At 42.9% G+C, this 24,973-nt stretch overlaps 1 pseudogene; it reads right to left on the reverse strand.

Annotated features, from left to right (window-relative positions):
- Window positions 1-1,667: 1,667 nt before the first annotated feature.
- Window positions 1,668-24,973, reverse strand: part of LOC119485602 — a 209,871-nt pseudogene continuing 186,565 nt past the window's right edge.

The following is a 24,973-nucleotide window of genomic DNA, read 5'->3' on the forward strand; positions in this document are numbered from 1 at the left end:
AATACACACATGAACAATATCGTGCGTGCGTGATCATTTTGTCTTATACTTCAGGCAGAAAACATGTTTCCTCAAATTCTCAGTGTTCCTTTAAGTCCAGAACACACTTTTTTAAATCTAGAAATGCATCAAACACAAAGTAAAATGACAATCAATTAACAACTATCATTGGACCCCGGAATTATTTTTATTATCAAGCAGTAGTGTTGGTTTGTCTACTGGTTAACCATATCTGGTATAGTTGCAAAAAGGTCACAACATTTAGGCAAGCCAGCTACATATGAATAAACCCTTTGTTTGCATTGAGCTTAAGTATCATCCAGGGAGAAAGTCAAATTTCACTAACAGCTGGATTTACCTCATTTACTCCACTTTAGTTCAAATTCATTTTTTTCTTTATTCTTCTTAGAAGGATTTGCCCCCCTCCCCTTCTATAACATAATTAAAATATACCCTGTCTTCTTTAATTGGGACTGTATTATATCTTCTATTAATCCTTCCGACTTTAGTCTTAGCTGCTATCTTGGGCTCTTGATTTGGATTTTTCGTTTTTTTTCATCGCTGATTTGATCTCTGCAGTTCTTTCAATCTCCTTCTCGGACAATAATATCAACTCTTAAGATGCTTAAGACGGCATTAATCTCAGACTCTCTTTCTTGAGAAAATGCTGCTGTGGGGGGGGAGGGAAGGAGGCCACGGATTAATAAATATGTATTTTTTTGCAGTCTGCCAACACAACCATCCTTGTCCACTCTAAGTGGTTAGCTCTTTGTGCAAAATAGTACAAGTAACTGCCAATAGTTGAAACTAAATGTATTACCTATTAAAAACCTTATAACGAATCCAAAGATTTTAGATCTTTTGAAAGAATCATCAGGACTAGGGATGCACCGATACCGATACCAGTATCGGGTTATAGGGCCCGATACTGTGGCTCATGTACTCGTACTCGCTAAAACGGCTCCGATACAAACGGCACTGATACCACTATACGGTGATATACCGGCTCTCATTTCATTGCGCCACAGGTTTTGCTTGCACTCTCTGACTCCTGCGTGCGTTAGACTCCTTGTTCCGTATTTCAAGACTGGTCAGGTGGGTTGCCGACATCGCTGCAGACCCCTGGTGCCTTTTACGTGGCCGAGCCCTGATTCTGGCGGCACGACGCGGTTGGGGCGCACTGAGGACAGTCTGCCACGGTCGACCAGTCCCCCCGGTCCGACAGTTGCACCGGGAGCAGGGGGCCACCCCTGGCGGAGACAGAGGGCACAGCGAGCACTTTGTCCACGGTATGGCAAGGTCCGGTTGGGAGCGCTGTAAAGCTGCGGCTGCGAGCCACCTTCGCCCCGACCCTTTCCAAGCCGACCTAGAGCCGGTCGCGGCGCACCGCCTCGTATGCGGATTCCCCAGCCTGCCGTGTGTCGCTCACTACCCTCCAGCTGGCTGTTAACGAGGGTCTTTTGGCACAGAGAAGTACTCGTATCGGTACTTCGTATCGGTACTCGGTATCGGCGAGTACCCAAATGTAAGTACTTGTTCTTGTACTCTGTCTGAAAAAAAGTGGCATCGGTGAATCCCTAATCAGGAGGGTTTCAGCTGATTTCGCTCCTGAACTCACATTCAATCAGTCAATTCACAGCAACAACCATAAATGAGGTAACAAGTTATTTCCATGTTTGCCATTCACCTTTATTTAAATGTTCTCGGTCTTGGTGAGCTCTTCTTTAAGACAGAAGCTTAATGAACCCACCGGTAACGCCACACATGGAGCGAAAAACACTTAAGGGAGTGACTACTGGGGACATGCAGTACTTGCACACATCAGGGCGACACACAGCTCTAGGAGTACAGTATCGAAAACAGTTGACAGAGGGGAAAAGTACAGGCAGACTTCACTTCCCATCGTCCATTATAAAAAATGCGGATTAGCCCCATCATACATCCTGGAATGAAGTACAGGGCACATACAAGAACAGATGGCAAATTAATTCTATTATTTAAATGATATTTGACTAATGTAGAGCTTTTTTTTTTGGGGAAAATGTGAAAAAGATTGAAAACTGGTCTATCAGTGCGATAACAAAACCAAACAAATACGTGTATTCCCTTGCTAATTTAACTATTGAACAAAATAAAGACAGGAGAAAGTCAGAGGTGTTAGGTTGATGTGGAATCAAATACCAACATTTGAAGAAGTGAGACCACAAGCAGTTAGTGTTTACTTCAACAACAAGATACAACTTGCGTTGTCACTGATAGATTTATATGGAGGCAGTTGGACACTGATTATTTAATTGGTAACACAGTATCACTTTCTTTGTCAAGGATACATGCAGCTTTCTCACTCTGTAAATGAAGAGACTTGAGACATTCACACAACTGGTAGTAGAGTAAAATGTATAATTGGAGGCCATAATTGATTATATAGAAGCCATCAGATGGTATTGTACCAGACAGTCCTCCCCTCCTCTTTGATTCAATGTCCTCTTAAATATCACTGCTCAAAATGAAGACCATTTCCCATACATATTTGACCATGTATGTCATTTAGCTGCTTGTGTCAAACTCTCAAGCTGGTGGAGGTTTGACCAAGATTGAATGCTGTGTGTTTCCCAACAGCAACGGTTACATATTATACCTTTAATCTGTTATTACAGACATCAAAATATGTCAGGTTAATTACATTATATAATGTTTTGTTGAATAAAGATGAGGTTTTGCCAGCTCGGTCAGTCGTCCATCCATCTGCCCAACACTTTGGACAATACCAAGATATTTTGCTGTGAGATGTTAGCTATACTTCAAGCATGCCTTAAGGACATAACAAAAGTGTGTTTGATAGCCTTCAGCTCCTCCAGACTTCCTCTGACACACTGAGCTCCTTCTCTCCCTCCCCCTCTGGATGCAATCATTTCCCATTAATGCACGTTACTAACTTGATTTCTTCCCCGGAGACTTCTGCTGTCTCGTCTCGCAGGTATCCATGGATCGGCGTTGCACCTGGGTCGTGGTTGCGTCTGCTGCCGCGGCCCTGCTCGACGCCCACTCATACTATCATCATTATCAGCCTCATTTCTATTATTTTTACTGCTACTATTACTGCTATTCTTATCAGCAGTAGTCATATTTTGATTATTGGTTATTAGTCCTATTTGTATTACTACTTATAGCTGTTGTACTGTTATTGTCTAGACCTGCTCTTATATGAAAAGCATCTTGATATAACTTCTGTTATGATTTGACACTGTATTTCAATTCTTTGTTTCATACATTTTCTAGTGCAGAACCGCAACCTGGCCATATGGACGTTAGAGTCACTGTTAACAGAATATTTTAACATTTTGTTTGCCGTCTTCCCCAAAATCAGAGCAAAAGATCAAGACCAGTAGCAAAGACAGCTTAGGGTATTAAATGCATTTCCAGAGACGTTCCCAACTTTGGTTAAAATGTATCTGACCTAACGCTTTTTTTCCAGTGTTGCTGTAACTACTGCTGGGAAAGCGTAACGTTCCCAAACAATGTATCGTAATCATATTTCTGGGGGGTTCTGGTGTAGCCAGCCGGTATCCGGATCAGGACTTCCTCTTGTATGTGCCAATTGTTTACAGTCCGATTAGCAGCAACTTGAGATGCAGGAATGTAGTTGGAGCCCGAGAGGCAACGTCTACGACTGGATTGTTTCACAAGTAGCCAGTTGACAAGCTAAGTTTAAGCTAATAAAAAGCTAAATCCTTCAGACAATAACTGATTAGTTCAGAGATTGGATTTCGGCAATTGCAACCGGAACACTTTCCGATATCAAAATCTTGCTCCGTTGCCTACATTATTCTGGATAAGAATGCAGAATCTGGTCAAAGAGATTAACTACTGACAAACTGCTAAAGCTTTCTGGGTGAAACTTATGCTCCACACATGCTAACACTTAGACCTATTTAGACTGTATTAGGCTAATTCGTAGAGGTGAGAGATGGCCGATCCTTATGATCTCCTCATATGACACCATCGACTTATTGTTGAGGATGCCTTGGATTTAATTTGCGGTCTGTCTGACAGTTGTCACAACCATTATAGAAACATGGCTGAGATTAAGCGCAAACCGTCATATCATATCACAGCACATCATTTTAAACATTTTGTTTAGATTTATGCTTGAGACATGATGCAAAACCAATTACCAAAGAGAAGTAATATGAGACCATATAAACCTTTTACAACAATGCAACATAAAGTAACTGCAATTTTTTTTAGCAGAAACACAAATAAACTTATAGCCATGTTCATAAAGTTGAGAACACAAATAGTCAACCATATTGCTTGAGAACGTTCAGGGGTAATTTGGGAAATATTTTATCAATGTTTGTTTTAAACTTGGTTGTTTTTAGGACTGGTCAATTTGACCTTAAACCAACAAGTACACCATCAGTTCTAGTGCCGTTTGGATCAATTGCAATATGACTGCAACAGTGAAAAGTTCATCCTGCATTTGTTGGCAGGGCTTAAAAAAAAACAACCTGTATCAATTTCACTACTTCACTTAGAACCACAGTATGGTGGCCTGGATCAGCAGAACTGCCTAAAGTAAAGAGAGTGCTCCATGTACCTTTTCAGTCTTATGCAACAGGAAAGCTACCATACAAAGACTGTAGACATTTTGCACATAAAGAAGGTACAACATAATGTTTTTCATGCCTTCAAAAGATAAAACTTCATATGCAATCATCTGCCTGTCTTTATCATCTTACTTATAAGGCCGCTTTGCATGGTGCTCACCGTCACATATATGCTGTCTCACTCGCCTGGACACATTTTGGCTTCTTCTGGAAACTCATTTGCTCGTATTTCAGTTTTAGTTTTGAGGAATTAAAGCTTGATGAGCCTACATGGGACTTTCTGAATGAATAGCATTGATTGTACAGCCTTGCATGTTGCAAGTCACAAAATGCTATTTTCTCTTGTATGAATTCAGACAGATATGGTGGAACTATAACAGGAATGAAAAACTGAAACAGCAATGATGGAGGGAAAAAGTTGGAGGTTAGGCCAATCTTGTTTTGACCTTACGGGAAGGCTGCATGGGTTCTTCAGGCTGTATGCTGCTCACCCTCTGAAAAGGCTTCGGCATTCTTGTAGTTTCCAGGCCCTTTTGATCTAGTTATCGTTGTCTTCTTCATCACTGTCCTTCATGGAAATGCCCTGCATCCCTCCTTCCCTCACTGAGGCAGTGGCTTCTTCAAGGTCAGCCGGTTTCTCACTGTCTCATACATCTTACTGTTCAATGTCGAGTCCAGCACCCCTTGCAGGCGGAAGTCACGTACTTTTTCTTTACAAAAATAAACAAACCGTAAAAAAAAGGGTATTAGAGTCTCCATTCATCGGAGCTGCCGGATTGCCATGTCAATTTCATGTAAATCGGATGATTTTTGTCACATAAGAATGACTTCCTGGTGTCAGTAGGTGGCGTTATGACTGTAACTCAGTATGGGCGTGTAGGTGTCTTTAGACTTGAACTCTTATCCAGCAAGTGAAAGTTGGGGCAGATTGGACAATGTTAAGTCCATTACAACAGCTTCTATGTGTCATGGTGAAACATGCAAATAAATTGCCTGACTTGTTATGGCAACGCCGGCCCACGAGAACCCGAAAACTTAGCAATTTACCATCATGAAGGTCTTGAGATTCTGCTCAATCCTCTAGGACTTGTACTTGTAAAGTGCCTAAAATGGCATGTTGTCACATGATTAGGTATCGACTATTCCTTCGCATTTAGTGTCACATTAGCCGGAGATTTATACCAATCAAAGTTGAAAGCAAATCCGATAAACCCTCTTGGATGATTTTGAAAAAAGTTTGCATAAAATGCATGAAAAAGGCACAAAATGGCAGACTTCTGGTTAAGTGGAGCTAATGAAAAGCCAATGGGAAATTTGTCCGAAACGATGAGAGCAGAGTAGGTACCAATTTTTGGAGCAACTATTTTCCAACTAAGGCTTTCCACACATTAGGGGGCGCTGTGGAGCCCACTGAACACGTTTTGATGTATGCACCAAATTTCGTGAGTATTCGAGTACACCAAGGGCGACAAAAATGCGTTCAAAGGCTAAAAGTAATTTGGAGGCGCTATAGAGCCGACGTGCCACACCTAATCCCACTCGTGACATCAACTTGAAATTATTACTAGTTTGAACATGGGTGCAAAGTTTTGTGAATTTTTGTGCATCCTAAAATCCTCTAACATGGGTTCGTAAAATGGAAATTAACGTACGAAGTTCAAAATGGCTGACCTCCCGTCAAGTGAAAAAATTTGAATTTTTTTTCATATATTCTTATAGATGAGAACAATGATCCCACCAAATTTCATGAACTTCAACGAACTTTTTTGCCACTCTGGCTTGCGTTTGGGGGCGCTATGGAGCCTAAACAATTCAGAACTATGCAATTTTCGCCACTTCTGAAGCGTGTGCCAATTTCCGTGAGTTTTTGTGTGTCCCGAGCCCCTCAAAAATGTGATTCCGCAGCAGAATAATAATTAATAACTTTGTGCTCGGGCCCTAAAAAGTGCAACTGACAAAAACATGAATAGAGGAGGCAAATCCATTTTAACAATAATAAATATGAAATTATGTGAGAAGCAACAGTGAAATGTTATAATATACCAGAATTATAAACGAGTCACTTGATTTAAGTACTGTGTCATTGATTCTTGAGAATATTTTTATGACAAAACATTGTGCTTACATTTAGATAATGTGGTTTAGGAGGCAGCCGTTCTCACCTTGACAACCCTGATGAGAATCTTCAGCTGATAAAGGTGGAGCTGTAGGTCCATACGGTCAGTCAGCCATGTTCCTAGAAGGTTCATAGTGCTGGTGTACCATTGCTGTGGACACACAAGCACACAGTACATATCACCATCTGATACTCCATGAAACAAATGCTCTCAAAGTGTGTTAACTTCAGAACACACACACACACACACACACATCAAAAAGCAACATGTCAACACTCAAAACATTGAATCCATGAGCTTGGAAATTAGTATCTGCAATCCATCGACTTTGCTCATGGTGTGTTTGGCAGAAAAAGCACGTGATGTCATCCTTGCAGTGTATCATCATGACAGAGTTTCCTTGTGGATCATTGAGGGAGAAGCCAGAGGGACAAAGCTGGCAAATCCTCGGCAGAACGACGTCTCTAATCTGAAGATGTTCATGTCGTGTCGGCTGCACGACCTCATCAAGCCATTAGAAAAATGACACATAGCACAGAGCAGGCGCTCTATAGCAGTAGTCTGCTGCAGTTCAGCACACGGTCTTGCCTGGGAAGTTTAGGAAACAGTTGTCACATGGGGCCCCATCAGATAGTCTCATAGGCTCAGGATTTATTGAAGTCTGGAGCGTGGACCTCGGGAAAATCCAGCAGCCAATTAAGCGTCAGTTAATGGGGATCCTAATAAAGACTAAGGCTTGTGATGCTCTTGGTGCGCAACCACATGTTCTACCATGGGCACTTGTCAAAGTCCATGAAACAAATCTTTCAACAACAACAAGTGTCCCCAACAATACTGGTTTTATTATGCACCTGTAAAATGGGCAAGCTTATCTCCTGAAAGCGTCTTCTGAAGCCAGGTCTTCCTTATTATTCACACTTATTATTGATAATTTACAATATACACATTAGTATTGTGATGTTTTAGCCATCTTTTCACACATTTCCATTGAATTTGGTGAAACAGTACCCCATCTGGATTGCAGTGCCAGTCAGTCTAATTGATGAAGCAGTGTATTGCAATTCTTGTCAAGTCTATTGAAGAGAAGCAAGGCAGGCGGTGGATATGGGCAGGGGTGGGCTCAGCACACCCAATCAAAAGTTCAGAACAAAATTTTTTTTGTTCAGCTAATGGAAAAATAGCACAGAAAATACCTGGTATCATTTGTAACTTGGAAGGACTGAAGGGAAGGATGTCCGTGTTGCCGACTTGGCAACTTTCTCGTCAGATTCTCCAGAAATTCACCAGGAACTCTGACTTTTGGATCTAGTACTGCAAGCCACTTTCGTTGGAAAAGGCAACACTAGGCTGGGTTGTTTGGTTGGATCATTTTTTAAATCTAACGTACTCTTGCTGGTTTCTCAAGATTACCAACCCTAGCTTTAAGCAGTTCATCAACATAAAGGACAGAGCAATGTAGCGCTTCTTCCTGTGGAGATTGACAGTAGGTTATTAATATTTTGTGGCCTGTTTCAGAAAGCCTGGTACTGTAGTGCTAGCTGTATAATAAGTAAGTATCTTTAATAACAAGGTAAGGAAATCGGTGCTTAGCATGCCAAGCATAGATGAAAGGTGTGTGTAAGTGTGTAAACGTGTAAGTTTTAGGGGGGATGTATGTGTTTTATTGATTACAAGTGACAAATACAAGAAGTGAACAGGCACTTTTAGATGGCATTAGTTTGTGACTGAATGTTGAGTGCTTGATTATATTCAGCTATCGCTCAATTTGTATCTAACATACTAATAAGCCTTGCAGTAGTGTATCTGCACTTGTTTTTCAAAGCCTTGCTGTGAGGATTATAAATAGTTTTTTCTTTAATAACTTTGTAAAAAACAAAAAAAACGACTACATTTTAGCACATTTTCCAACATCACTGACAGATAGCCAACTTCAAGAACTTCGTAAACCCCAAAAACATGGCAACAGCATGCGTGTCCCAGCCGTGTGCATCGTTTTTTGTTTTTTTTTGTGTCCCCTGGAAACAGTTTCCGTTGGTGTGTGCTATTTATAGCGCATTTCTGTATTCGGTTGGGTGTTATTAGTAGTAGTAGTAGTAGTAGTAGTAGTAGTAGTAGTCTATATTGTAGCAATGTGTTGTCAAATTGGTGAAGATGTTTTATGTGTTTCCTTAATTTGCAGTGTGTTGGGCTCTCAGGGCCACCGTACAGTGCTGAGTTAAAGCACTTGTCAGTTTTTTGCTTGCGATGCAGTGAACACAATTCAGTCAGTACTCACGAAGTACCGAGGTACCATTGCCAGCCCGCGTCCTGTTACTACAGGTGTTACAAGATCCAACCTTGAGATTCTCCCATCGCTTTATTTAGACAAGCCTTCTCTAAAACAGCAACCTCTGCGAGGCACAGCGAGCTCAGAGCACGGCAGCCATGCAGAAAAACAGAGCAGAAAGGCTGCAGATGTTCTCAGTGTGCCCTGACTGTTGCCAGTCTAATTGATGGTAATGATGAGCGGGGCTGATACTAATAGAAGCCGAACTGACTTTCACACAGTCAGGGTCACAGCAGAATGGATGGGGATGGGGGGGAGCTAGAGAAAGAATGGGAAGAGAAATGCAATAGGAAGGGGGTAGCAGTGTGTGCATGTTTAAGAGGGGATTAGGATGCCAAGGGGTAAGTTGTACAAGATCAATTTTATCCTGAAAGTGAACAACTCTTTATCATAATGATTGAATATGAGCTCTTTGGTCATCAAATTTGACAAAGTAGAAAGTCAAATTCTGCACCGAAAATCATGTTTATAGACAACATTAACAGGGTTGTAAATGTAAAGAATTATTCAAGAAATAAACAATAATAACATGCAAACCTCAGCCTGGTGGATACTCAAATAATCCACTAAATAAGATGTGGACAGAGAGCTTCAGAAACTATGACAACAAAGTCATGCTCTGGCTTTGAGCTCAATCTCATAACTCATTATAAAGACACAGATTTTCACGCTCATTCTTTACAGCAAAATTTCAGAAGAAAGAACGTAATTCCAAGTTTTTAGTGTGCATAGAAACACAAAGACATAACAATGTGTTTACTTTTGTGCAAAACTGTGTATGTTCAGACTTGGTGGTGGAAATACTACCTCGCTAGGTGCTGTCACACCTAACCTGCTTGTTCGGTTAAAAACAAACTCAGGTCTGTTTGTACTACAGTTAATTTGGGCTCTGTGAAAGATGTCCATTGAAACCCAGGTGCAGACCAAACAGCGACCAAGACCACTTGAAAAGGCGGGTCTAGGTCTAGGTCTTCTACTGACTGAGTGCTTTGCTGAAGCCTTTTCAGATCCAGGGAGTAGCTGGTTGGTGCAGCTGGGAATGTCCGTCTGTTGTACCTGCCCATCTGGGTTGGGCTGCCGAGAAGCCATAAAAGGACTGCCTTCTGACAGTCTGATTTTCTCTCAGCTGGGCTGCTGCATCTACCTCACCGTTCTTTCTTTGTTTTGGTTGTCCACACAGCCAACACACATTACACCATATTTCCACTCATGCACACACTACTAACATGACTGATCTCTCTCCTACTTACAAACCCACCAGTTAGTTTGATATGTTGGTTAATATGAGTTAAGGAAATTACTTGATATTGATGTATCTGTGTGGCCTCCTTTGTGATGCCAGCCTTGAACCAGGTGGTAACAAATGGGGGGCTCGTCCGGGATCAGGACCGGGAAATTGGTAAATGTAACATTTTCTTTAAGGGAGTGTTTCACACAGATTGTGGCTGACTCTGGCACTTTGACTCTGGTATTTTTAGGGTTACTCGATTGACTTCATGTTGCTGGATTATTTATAGTCTAGAAAGTGTATTACTCCGTAGATTTTGGGCCTGGTATGGGTCACATGTGTTTTCATGCACTGACAGTAAGAGGTAAGGGCTGCTGAATCATTTGGAACCCTTGTTCCTGATAGGCATAAGCAATGTGGGCACCAGCTGTCCTCATTGACCCTTTTCTTGTTTTAGTCTGTTGTTTTTGTGCAGTAAATAGTTAGAGCCCAGGCTCGGGGGCACTTCCATGACTGCCTAGGTGATTTTGGTTTTGAGGCCAATGATATAACCTAATTTAACATTAGCACGGGTGTTTCCCTGATTAACAGGACAAAATCTGTTAAAACTGCAGACCTTGTATCAAACTCTGTGTTCGTTGTCAGTTCATTAAGTCCATTGAAAAGCATGTGTGACTGGGATCCATCAGACCGGGCCACGATAGTGAATATCGGATCGGCGCATCCCTAAGGGACACCGCACACTGCCTTGAGAGATGCATCAGATCACCGAGGTAGCCGCCGCGCGCTGCTCATGTTCCCAGTGTTTCCAAGAGAAACAACAGCAGCCAAAATAACATCAGAGTGAGAGTTTTCGCAGCGCTAGAGATGAACTTTTGTCTTTCTGCACTAACAATGAATCACCATAGTGAAAATGAGAAAAAATAATATTTAGATATTTTTGTCCAATTTTGAAAAAAATTACCAAACACCAAAATACCAAAACCTGCTCAGAGATCCCCAAGAAAAGGAAGTCTACATGTAGGACTCAGAAGAGGAAGTCTACATGTAGGTCAAAGAGAACCTTTTTTTCGGGGGGGGGCGGGGGGGGGGTGACAGAGAAGATGGCTGAGCTAAGGCAGTGCTGGGGTGAATCAGAGGCAACCTGGTGCCAGCAGCTTCCTATCTGTCGCTGTGTGCCTGTGAAGGCTTCGGCGTGGCAGCAGGCCTGTGATCTTCGCCCCGATGCACAACCCCCCGCCGAGAGGCCAGGCCTGATGACTGATCCACTGACTGGCTGCTCTCCCTCTTTTCATCATCCACTCCTCCCTCGCCTCGCCTCTCCTTTTCTTTAGACTTTGCACCGTGCAACACAGCTCCCATCTGCAGCCATTTTTTTTGCAGCAGCCATTTTGTGTCCAGTTCTGCTTTACTCCTCTTCGTTTTATATAAAAAGAGGCTTTGACAGCTATGTCACAAGTCTTCATGCTGCCATGACTGGCATTTTGGAGGTCTGTCAGGGACATCTTGTGTACACATAATGCCTGCGATTTTCATCAACTTTAAGATCTTTTTAATGCCAGTTTGAATGCGAGACCAGTTCCTCGTTTAAAAGAAATGGAAGTGATTGTTGATCCGTCAGAAGAACATGATTAGTTTCAATTCTCACCACAAAAACAGGACACAAAGACTCTAAATTACCTGTGTTCAAGACAGTTTTCCTTCTTCCGATCTAAGGATATAGAGGGTGTCTTACGTGGTAAAGTTTGTATAGCCTTTTTACGCAAATTTATGATTTGTGGTTTTGGAGTTTATAAATAAAACTGACTCAACTTTTTTTATTTCACTATTCTTACCTAGACATATTGCGAGAACGACATGATGTACTGCTGTAAGTAGTAAGTATTGTACTTACATGTAAGTGCAATTTTGAGATACTTGTACTTTACTTGACTCTTTCCATTTTCCTGCTACTTTATACTCTGCTCCATTATATTTTGGAGGCAATGAATATTGTACTTTTTACTCCACTAAATGTATTTAATACGTTTAGTTACTAGTTACTTTGCAGATTTAAATTTTTAATACAAAATATAAATCAACTAATAAATTAGGATATATTATAACAGAGCTGTATATATAAAGCTGTTTATAAAGTTAAGAGCAGAAAAATTAGCTCCACCTTTACCAGCTGCGACATTATGATGAGTGATGAACACATTCACACTGTCTGGAGAATACGCACATAAAAAAAAAACACACAAAACCCGCTCTCCTCATGGAATACGGCGCTGCACTCCACACCCTGTCACCTGTTATAGGCCCAAAAGGCTGTTTGCTGAAACCCAGAAACGTCCCGAACACAGCAAGATGAGAAGAAAAAGAGAGAATCCAGGTAGGGTGCTGCAGGGTCCTTCTGCAGAAACAGACACCACCTCACACTTCTAGTGGGTCAGAAGAAAACTGACTGACTACTGACTGAAACTACAATTTGATATTCACTGTAACACACCTCCCAGCCAATCAGGAAACAGCATTTTCCAACTGCCATGTCTATAAACTGTCATTTCTGTAAATAACCTTAAAATCCATCAGATATCAATGATGAAATGGTCCTGAAATATGCCCAGAAATTAATCACATCAATTTAATTCTGTTGCAAGAACACCAGTTTCTGATATAATCAAGGGCGATTATTCAATCCCATGGCAATACAAGGCTTGATACTTGCAGAGAGCATTATTCTCAAGTCGCCTCGGAGAGAGGTCATCCTTCTTAGGAAAGTAATCACAGGGACACGGCCATGCAGATGGGCTACGTGCTTGACAATTGCCTGCACCAATCAGGTGCACAGCTGTTCATTTTCCCAGCTGTTCCAAGTCAATTTTAAATCTTTCTATTTATTTTTACATAACGTCCGAACCAAAACAGAAGTTATCTCAAGACACCTTTCATATAGAGCAGGTCAAGACCCTACTCTATAATCTAGACACCCAACAAGAGATCCAACTGGCCTTGCATTATACATTATGTGGATGCATCAGCCTTGACGGTCTCCCTATGGATTCCCTGTAATCTTTGGACTGACTAGTCAACTGGCAATCCAAGCCGTAGAAGTGACTGTGAGTCACGTAACGTTGTCTACTGGATAGAGGATACAGTAAATCCTGGTTGTGAACATTGTGAATGCATTCTGAACACTAGAAATGGCACATCAGAGAGCGCAGACCTCCCGCCACCGCCTCTCCGTTCAGATTGCGCCATCATCCACGTGTATTTTTGTTTATGTTGAAATCAGCTGTACGTAGCGGAGCATCGTAAAACACTTCATTCAAACTGGACAGAAACAAATAAACCCCCCCCCCCCCCCACTATATGACTATGATCCGGATCGCCACCAAATCGAATGGATTGTTCATTGTGCACACCTCACCCCTCCAAAACATTTCATTCAAATCCATCGCAGACTTTTAGAGTAATCCTGCTACGGATAAACAACAAACCAACGCTGGTGAAAACATAACCTCCTTCCTAGGCCTTCAGCCTTGGCCGAGGTAAAAAGTCATTAAGTCTTTTGCCTTGCCATGGCAACAGTTGAAGGTGGCTTAGGTGACTGTATCTGCTCACATGGACTATAAAATCTTTACTGTTAAGCAACATAGATCATGCTGAAATAGGTCATGATCAAAAAAGTAGATGGATGAAGTCGAGGTGATAGTATACCCTGACATTTAGGCTCATGATAGGCTAAAAATTAACTCGTTCATTTCAATATTTTTCACTAGCCATCACTTCGACTACATTTGAAGTCCATATAGCGTTTGTAGCTGTTCCGAAAGTTCAAATGTGGGAATAACTGAACACACGTTGAAATACCCATTCCTCGAAGGCATTCAGTTGTGTTGCCCTTATTGTAGATACAAAAAGTGACAAAAGTGTGAAGAATAACAAAAGAAGACAACATTACACACTGCAGAAGAGTAGTTTAGCTCTGAGAATATCTATGTGAATGTACAGTGGACGTTTGTGCAGAAATAACTGCTGCAGCTCCTCCAGACCAACAAGATGTTTCCCGTTGTCTTGTGAAGTGACGGGCTCCGCAGAGAGAAACGTTATCGTCTCCGACCAAAACTCCGGTGTCTCACCTGTTCCCTCCGGCCGCGGTCGGAGGGCAGAGGCAGGAAAAGCCAACACTAGGATCAGCATTGATTCATGGAGAGACCTTCGTCTGGTCAGCTAACATTACTGCCAAGCAGCTGAAATATAGAGTGATATTGTGCTTTTAGCTGATGTGTGTCGCCTCACTGTTTTGAGCGATGCTCGTTCATGTCTATGTAGAGCGAGCGTGAGCAACAGGACGCTGACTTTCGTTGACTTAACGGGCCACAGGTGTTAACAAGCAATTTCTGACTTCTGTCCAAACAGTCTCTTAAGCCTTTTTCACATTTTTTTGTTTTCCTGTCTCTTGTAGCCAATTTAACTTACATCGATTCATTCTCAAGTTTGTTCACTTTTGTCACTTGATATTGTTTGATCTTTGCATGATTATTTCTTCTTCCTATTTACCCACCCATCCACACTGGTGAACTGTGTTTACCTCAACATGTGTAGTTTTCTGATCAATTGCCCTGTTTCTTATGCTGATCTGTTTTCATTCCAAACAGGGAGGCTGGTTGTTTCTCTTTTGCCAAGACTTTATCCACTCAAATGGTATTCTTTACACCATTTCTGGAGCGATCTTTTCACCTTCTCTGACACACGACTATAAAGCTCTTCAAACCAGCTGTGTCTACTTCAAAATAGCCACATGTAAAAAGCCACAGTTTCACTGGACAAGGTGACAGTCCTTCAGGGCAGGATTAAGATGTATAAGCATCTACATGTGGATAAAGTTGAAAGCCACTTTGACTTTGCTGAGCTGGTCAAATGACCAGTGACGGTCCCCTCTCGCTTTGTTCCTCTTGGCAGGGACTAACAAAAGGAAATAATCAGAACAGACAAATTCACCCGAGCTCTCTTTTTTTAGGCTGCATGGGGATCAGCAGGGGGCTAGCGCTTGTTGACAGCCAAAACAAGCGTAATATGGCTCTGAATACATAATGCCATTACCCGACAGGGATCAAATCTGTGACATTCTAACGAGTTCCATCTGAAGGAAGGGTTTCCATTCCTTCAACTGGGTTATCTGTGTGTGTGTGTGTGTGTGTGTGCACTTGTGTGTGTTTCGTCACCTCACGACATGCTGACGAACCCCTACCTATACACAGGCGACATGCACGCCCCGGCACAACACACACACACTCCCACATACACACATATACATCTGCCGGTCCATCCCCCTTTGAGCGAGAGTTGGGAGACAGAGCGACCTCCTGCCCCCATCTGACACCAACCCACCCATCCCTCCGAACCCCCCCCCCCGCCTTGAAGCCAGTGTTCACACCCAAGTCTTCACATGGCGCTTGGCAGGGGGGGCCTGCCACCAGCAGGATGTAATGCAAAAAAATGGCACACCTCGATTTCTTCCCCTCCCCATCCACCTACTCACCTCTTTCGTGACCCTTTTGCATATATTTGCAGTGTAGTGTAATGGAACTGGCCTTTTTAGACTTGAAGGGCATAAAGCTTGTGGCTTCAAGTTTTCACAAGAGTTGCATATGCCCATGTCAGCAGACTACTTTCACTTCATTCTGAGAGCAGTGTGAAGAATGACGAGCAGAAACGTGCATCTGAATAGATCAATTGACCTTGTTTTTTTTTTAGCTCAAATGATGACGTAACCTGGATGTGGGTAGAATATCACTGAGCCCTACTAATGACCCTTTTTGACAGTGATATTAGTTCCAGGTACTAAGGAGCCACAGGAACCAAAGGTCAGAACCAAAAGTCCCTGTTAGCGTTTCCACAGCATCTAACAAACCATTAAAATGAGGCACATTACTTTGATAATGGATTACAAAATGACAGCCACATTTGAGGCCCAGTTGTTACTAATAAGGAAACAACAGTTGTGTTGTTCATCTGTTTTTCGTTTTACTGTGGTGCATTACTGCTGTACAACTGTAGAATCTGTGTTTTTTCACATTAAACTCAGTGAATTTACAGTCGAGTTCAACCAAAGCACACTTGGTGATTGTTGGAAAGAGTAACGACAACGGTTTAGGTGAGTTTTATTTTGTTTCCGTCCAGTCTGAATGAAGTGTTTTACGATGCTCCGCTACGTACAGCTGATCTCAACATAAACAAAAATACACGTGGATGATGGTGTAAGCTGAACAGGGGGGGCGGGCTGAGTTCTGTGCTCTCCGAGTGCCATTCTAGTTATGATTTGTATACACTACACTACATTGTCCCTCACCGTCCAAGTCATGTTCGTGCTACGCCGACCTGTCACAATCGCATCACGACTGTGCACCCCTACTTGCAACCAAATAGATTTGTCCTGCCCTGGTTGTTAGCGACCACGGTTCACAATGAAATCGACCCCGGTTTCAACCCTGGTCTGTCCCACCTCTAGATCTAGGTCACAAAACTGAGTCGGTCAACACGTGACGCTGGTTCAACCCTGGGTGAGACCCCGGTGTGAAAGGGGGTATCTCTGACGTCACCCATAGGTTTCTGAAGAGCCGTTGTGAAGCTCAAAGTGGGCGGCTCCGGCCGTAGCCATCAGCCAGCAGTGATGACACAGCCTTACTCCCAGCTGATCCAAAAAGGACGCAGCAGAGCAGACAGTTAGCAGGTAACGGCACCCACCTGTCACTCAAAGCAGCCACGCCCTTAAATTTGCCAAACTTTAAAGGGACTATTTGTAACTTTCAGAAATGCTTCTTAACAGCGACACCTGTGGCCGTGAAATCAACGAAAGTCAGAGTCGGGCTCGCGCCTGTGCTCGCTCTAAATGGACATGAACGAGCATCGCTCAAAACAGTGAGGCGACACACGTCAGCTAAAACCACAATATCACTCTATATTTCAGCTGCTTGGCAGTAGTGTTAGCTGACCAGACGAAAGTCTCTCCATGAACATGATTTAGATCTAATCTTAGTGTTGGCTTTTACTGCCTCAGCGCAGGCTGATGCAGCGGGGCTCAGCAGCGTGTCTCCCTGCTCTCTCCACCCGCAGCCGGAAAGAGCAGGGAGACACCGGCACCCGGTCGGTAACGAGACAATAACGTTACTAGCTGAGGAGCTCCGTCACTTCACAAGACACGGGAAACCTCTGTTGGTCTGGAGGAGCTGCAGGAGTTACTTTTGCAAAAACGTCCACTGTACATTCACTAGATATTCTCAGAGCTAAACTAACTCTTCTGCAGTGTGGAGTGAGCGCGCGTTCACGTCTAGAGGTGGAGCGAGCTGAGAACGCGCGCGCTCTCTGAGTGAAGGCAGGCAGGCAGAGGAGGAAAGGCAGCGGCCACACGCGAACGCGCATATGCGAGCACGCATGTGTGGCGACCCGCTACATTTATACGCTTAAAAAGTTACAAATAGTCCCTTTAAGCCTTAATATAATTCAAAAAGGTGAGTTACATACAAATTCACCCCAACGTATAGTTGGCTATGGATATCAAAACCACCAGTACCAGGCTGTAAACATGTTTTAGTTCTGCTGTAAGTTGGGCATGACTTGGGGATTGACTTGCTGTTGGAGCCAGCCTAGGCCATCTGAGGAACTGTAGTTCTTGGCACTTCGCATAGGCTTTCATTTTTTCAGCACCGGAGGTTGCCACTTGGTAGTTACACAAAAATCAGGAATATATATATATATATATATATATATATATAACTATTTTAATAAAGTCATGGGGTACTTCTGCATGCTCTAAAATTGAAGACCATTCTCTTGATTACAGGTGAGTGAAAGGGGCTAATAAGACGTATGCGTATTTACACACCCACACACACACACACACACACACAAACTCCCCAAAAGGCCAACTGATTTGTTAGGTCAGAGGCCCTCTTTTGTGGGCCGCTCAGGAGCTTTTGTGCTGCTGAGAGCCAGGAATGTTGGAGTGAGGAGGAGCCTCACCACAGGGGGTACACAAGGATACAAGCAACCCGGGACTCTGCCTCCTTTCTGCTCTGCTGCTGCTGCTGCTCCTGTGTGTGTGTGTGTGTGTGTGTGTGTGTGTGTGTGTGTGTGTGTGTGTGTGTGTGTGTGCGCTTTTACAATTTAGCGCTGAGCAATTTAGGGCTGAGTAAGAAACTCTAGTTGTTGAGCATTCCATATATGAAAACCGTCAACTGCCGACAGTCAGTCTTGTTTACATATCGTTTCTTCAGAAACTGATTTGAATGATCATTTGTGTATTCTGTATTGTATTTATTTACTGCATGTTGTTGTTGTTGACATTTTTATTAATTGTGCCACATCGGTGAGGTTCTCCGGCAATGCCAGAGCATCTATTGTTCCATACATACGTCTGTGGATACTTATAGTGCATGTACCATAATTCATCACATGTACCTGTGAGGCCATCATCAGCAGTGATAAACCAATGATCATTATTAAACGGTCAGAAAGATCATCAGTGATTTAGTTTATAGGTGCTCATGGAAACAGACTTTTGCATCACAACAGAGGATCAAATGAAAAGAACATTAACAATGAATGGATGAATGAATGAGGAATGAATGGATGGATGGATGGATGAATGGAATGCCTCCAATGGAAATATAACAAGTGAAAAAGACTGTGAAATGGAATATCACTCTCAACTTGCTGTAGAAAACCATGGGTATGCCTAGTCTAGGGACGCACAGATACCCAGTATCGGGCGTATCGGGTCCGATACTATGCTCATGTACTCGTACTCGCAAAAGGCTCCTGATACAAGGGCACCTATACCACTTCCAGCAGCGTAACGTAACCTCTCGTCACCATCTTTCGGGTCCTATTGCGTGCAGTCATGCTCCACCTCCCCGACGGTGCGGGCGGAGACAGGCCGGTGGTGCGACGACCCCCGCGGGCACCCTTCGCCCCGAGCCTTTCCAAGACGACCTAGAGTCCGGTCGCGGCGCACCGCCTCGTATGCGGGACTCCACCGCTTGCTGTGTGTCGCTCACACCCTCCAGCTGGCTGTTAACGAGGGTCTTTTGGCACAGAGAAGTACTCGTATTGGTACTCGGTATCGGTACTCGGTATCGGCAAGAAACCCAAATGTAAGTACTTGTACTGGCACTCGGTCTGAAAGAAAGTGGTATCAGTGCATCCCTAGTCTAGTCTAAAGTATGCATGAGGCTTCTGTCTTATTAGTACCAGTTTATGTACAGTGGTCTCGACTACAAGTCCTGCAGTCCCGTACAAAGTCAATGGAAGGTATGTGTCTTTACTTTTTTGTTGTTGTTGAAAAAATATTCATGCCAAAAAACTGATGCCTCATTACCTCCATGTATGACCTAGCTACTCCTTCCAGAGAGCTCTTGAACACCCGACTGAAGTGTTTGACTGCACAATTTAAAGATAAGTAAATGTTCATAAGTATGAGCACATATTCCAAATAAATTATCTCATTCACAGCTGAATTGGCTATTGATTAGTATCCCTTCTTCCACAGTCATACGACCATTTAGCTGACAAACTTGGTGAGAGAGAGAGAGAGAGAGAGACTGAGAGTGAGAGACGAGAGAGAGAGACCGAGAGAGAGAGATGAGGAGAGAGACGTAGAGAGAGAGAGAGATGTAGAGGAGAGAGCGGAGTGAACGACTGACGATAGAGAGAGACTGAGAGAGGAGAGAGAGCATGTCCTGCTGAAGACCCAGCTTGTGTCTGCAATTAGCAGGAGGCATGGAATGATGATTGCTGGTGCGGCAACACTAATGCCAAGTGGCAGGCTCCCTTGTGAAGGAGAAGGAAGGCCACTGACTGAGTGCCGTAAAGCAACACTACTTTTTTTGCTTTCAAACACAATGCTTACAATGGTATACACACAATAGCACCATATATGCACAAAGACAGAGGACAAAAAGAAACAAATATGAGGTTTGTGTGGTGGGTGGGGTGCTTTAAATCTGACGGACAAGACATGCATTTTGGACAAAGGGCTCGTCTAATCCACCTGCTCGGCTTTTCAGAGCCCACCACTGGCCCTGTTCTATAGTCTCGCTCACCAGCTCAGCAGAGGGCCCATTGATGACAACACTCAATTACCATAGTAACTCACAAAGTAGGTCGAGAGCCCCGCCCCGTCCCCCAATCTCAGTACCAACACCACCGGGTCCCCCATCCCTCCAGCGCCGTGGTCACCTTGTCACCCAACAGCAGGACTAAGATTGACCCTCAGAGAAAAAAACAGAGCTCAGCATCTTGCACAGGATGAGGTCATCCCCGAGGCCACGTCCACACTAATGTGGATAAATAATGTGAAATTCATTTTTTAGTCCCTGACCGTCGCTCCACACTGAGCTGACATATCAACCCCCCAAAACCAGGGCTTTTCACAAATAGTGATTCAGGGTGGATATATTTAAAAAACAACTCTGGTCCGGTGTTGAAATGTGGACTCTAATACACTAATACACAGCTTTCAGCCTGAACAGACGTGATTGAGTGCTTCCGCTGAGCAGCAGCGTTAAGGAGCCAGCTTTCTGTCGCCTCCAGGTCAGTGATCACTCATTTTATAAGTCAGTATAGCTCATCACACGCTACAGGTGTTGTCCCTGACATGTGCTGTCAAATGACTGAATATGTGATAAAGTAACAAATCAAGCTCTTTTCAGATACAAAACCTTCAATATTGCTGACTTTAATAAATCAATACTGTAGATCCCCTGATACATTATCTCATCAGTGTCACATTTATTAGACTCAAGATAGAATTCTTGTCCCTATTTTATATTCTAGAATAAGACAGCACCCCAGCAGAGTTAAAGGACCCATATCGTGCTCATTTTCAGGTTCATACTTGTATTTTGTGTTTCTACTAGAACATGTTTACGTGCTGTAATGTTAAAAAAACAACAACTTTATTTTCCTCATACTGTCTGTCTGAATATACCTGTATTCACCCTCTGTCTGAAACGCTCCGTTTTAGTGCATTTCAACGGAACTGCGTTGCTAGGAAACAGTTTGGGTCCATGTTTACTTCCTGTCAGCTGATGTTATTTGCATACACTGCAACAGGAAATAAACTGGGACACATTTAAATGTTTTACATTTAAAACTGTGTAATGATCTATATATTGTATATTTGTGACATCACAAATGGACAGAAATCCTAACGGCTTGTTTTAAACCCACCATTTTCGAAAACGGGCTGTGTATGTTTCTCCATATATTGAGCGTTTTGATAGTTCAACAGTATTTATATAGCACTTAAACCTGCTTTATAATATAAAAGACATGAAAATCTCACTTTTTACAATATGGGACCTTTAAAAATAACAAAATGTTAGAGTTAAAATGTGTATTCAACCTTGTGCGGGGCTTCATAGTGGTCTAGGATTTTAAGAACATGTAACCACAATGTCCCCTCATTCTGGCTAAGGACTAATGCATATAGGATGGGTTATATGCAGAGGTCGAATTTCGTTATGTTGCGCTCATAGACATAGTTCATAAGAAGTGGACATATAGTTACCGTGACGTCACCCATTGGTTTGAATTTGGTATTGAGGCCGTCGCCATCTTGTGGGGGTGGAGCTAAAAGTATAACTGAACGCTGAATAAGACATTCTAGGCAACCAAAATGTTACAATTAACTTTCGTGAACTGAAAACACACTGTGAAAGGGTTAAAGTTCTAAGACGAAGACGGGTAACACCCAGACCAACACCATGGTAGTGACCTGTCGCAAGGTAGCCACGCCCTAAAGCATCCCCTGCTTTACTAAATGAACATCATGCTGTATTGAAGAAGACTTGAAACTAGCGACTAAGACCATAAACTCATGTTTACAATGTTTACTGAGGTAATAAATCAAGAGAGAAGTGGGCTCATTTTCCCATAGACTCCTATACAATTGGACTTATTTTTTGCAACCACAGGAATCGCCCCCTGCTGGTCATTTTTTATGCAGGTTTAAGGCACTTCAGCATTGGCTTCACTTTTCAGAACCAGAGGTTGCCGCCTTGTCGTGCTTTGTGCAATCGTATATGACGATAAAAACAACGTTTTAAGTATTAGGATGATTATGCAAAACTTCCCGCCTTCTCTTTAGGGTTAGGGTTAGGGTTAGGGTTAGGGTTTTCCTATTGTTCGGTCATTGGTATGTGTATGGCAGACTTAGAAAATTACGTGAAAGCGCAAGTGTGAAGGGATGCAAACATGTTTTCAAATGTATCTGCCTCAGTGTGGACAGACAAGAAAGGGGCTTTTCACACAGCCTCAATGGGGCTCAGCATCTTGTACTAGATATTGTCATCCTCTGACTCTCTCTCTCTCTCGCTCTCTCTCTCTCCCCCTTTCTCCCCCACCCCTCTCTTTTCATTCAAGGAAGTAGGTATGTTAGAGGAGGAGGAAGGAGCAGAAGGGCTCTGAAAGTAGAATTAAACAAAGTTTTGGGCTCAACAAGCTCACAGGTCTCAAACTGTTTTGATTGTGCCGGTGACACAAAAGGCAAACCCCGGCTGACCATTGACCGCAGTCTGAGCACAGCTGGGACGGCAACAAAACGGGCTCAGTGGGCATTTCAACCAGGCAGCTGGTTAAGAAAAGAGTGCTGAGGAAAGAGGGATGGCAGTCAACCCTGGGTGTAACATCACAGGAGAAAGGTAAATGTTTATCTCAGGTCTGGATTTCTTTTCAGCCCCGGCAATCTGGGTCTCTTACAAAAACACCAATCTCCTTCTACCCGCGAGTATCAGCTCAACGGACAAGACTAAATGAGGAGGGACTTTATAAAAAACATGGTCGTTTGGAGAAGGGATGGGTGTATATTTGGGGCGGTGGGTGGAGGGAGTTGGGGGGGGCTATGTTGTGAGGAACTAAACAGTTGGAATTACGGTCAGCAACCAGTCATTGAGTAAACATACAATGAGCGACAGAAAAGCTCTGTGGTTGACAATAAAAAAAAGAAAAAAGCCGCCGGCTTCAGGCCCTGAGAAAAGTGAGCCATTCTACTAACAAAGAGCCGCTTAGGGGTGGATTGAGGGAAGGAAAAAGAGGGCTAAAACACTTGTGGGCTCAGGGAACTCTATAGGGGGAGTGAAAATGGAATAAGCCAGCAAGCACTTGAGGGTCCCGCCGAGCACCTGAATGGGATAGAGGGGTGGAGCGGCAGAGGGGGGTCTGGGGAAGGTGAATGGCCTTCTTTTTGGGTCCAATTTGTCTCTTTTCACCCCGCTCGCCCTGCTCCGGCTCTGACAGATGTACAAAGAGGGAGCGGCGCTGGGCCACTCATCCACATACGCCCGTGAGCAGCTGTCACTTTTGTCGGACAAGTTAATCAAACAAATGCCACCATACCTCCCTTTTTAACAAGGCGGAGGAAAGGAGGGATAGAAAGGGGGCTGTAAAAGGGTGATAGAGACCCGAGAGATGACATGCGTGTCCCTCGATCAATTCATCCCGCCGGCCCCTGATCAATAAACCAGCGGGACTTGACAAAGGAGAAGTCTCCATTAAACTTGTATTTCCCTTCTCTCGGGACGATCGCGGGCCCCGGTTGTCCTTTGCCGTTTCCTCCTGGCAACACGGCGCCGGGAATGCTCACAGGGGATTTAGACCCGAAAGGAACGAAAGCAGGGAAACAAAATGCTCTCTCTCAGTAATTATTAAGGACTCTAAGCTGCTTACAGACTTCATTAAACGGAAGTGAGACCTTTTCAGAGCATGTTTTTGAACAGTCACAAAGTCAATCTAACCTATCTTGCTCGGCTGGCCTTGTTTTTATTATTGCGACCCACGACTACGACCATTATTTCCCTCCCCTATTGGTTGCGTAATCCTTTTACAGATATTTTGCTTCAACCTAAAAGAGATTAATGACTGGCATGAAAAACAACAAGAGGACATTGATGCAGTATTGCAGCCATATTGTTGCAGATGAAGGGTAAATGACATCTGGTCATTAACTCTCAGAAATAGCAAACTGAGCTGAAGAAGCCAATTGTATAGTAAAACATTGCAGATATAAACTGCAGCTATAATGTCGGATGATGTCATAGTTATGTGGTTATGTGTTCTTATTGGGTATCAGTGAAAAATGTGAGAAAATGATCAGATCAGATGTTGCCAGGTGATATATCAATTGATATATCATTCGGACTTCGGTTCTTCGGTGTAATTTTATCTTGATGATGTGATGTTTTATGTCATTTTACAAAATTCTGTTGTACAGCTAAATGATTCAAAGCTAATCAAAAACTAATTTTTGAACCATATCACACAGCCCTAAAAACATTTTGATCACAACCTTTTGAACAAACAGATGATTTGATTATACACTTTTCTAACTTCCTATTATTCATATACTAAGGCAGAGTACGACGGAATATTAGGGCCACGTTTAGGGAAAAAAATATATATGAAATTTTGAGAATAAAGTCATAATATTATAAAGTAGTAATTTTATGTGTTACTTTCTTTTTTCTCGGAAAGTTATGACTTTATTCTCGCAATATTACAACTTTTTTTCTCGTAAAGTTATGACTTTATTTTCATTATATTACGACTTTTTTTCTCGGAAAGTTATGACTTTATTCTCGCAATATTACAACTTTTTTTCTCGGAAAGTTATGACTTTATTCTCTTAATATTACGACTTTTTTTCTCA

This window comes from Sebastes umbrosus, chromosome 1 (genome assembly GCF_015220745.1).
Source record: "Sebastes umbrosus isolate fSebUmb1 chromosome 1, fSebUmb1.pri, whole genome shotgun sequence".
NCBI lineage: Eukaryota > Metazoa > Chordata > Actinopteri > Perciformes > Sebastidae > Sebastes > Sebastes umbrosus.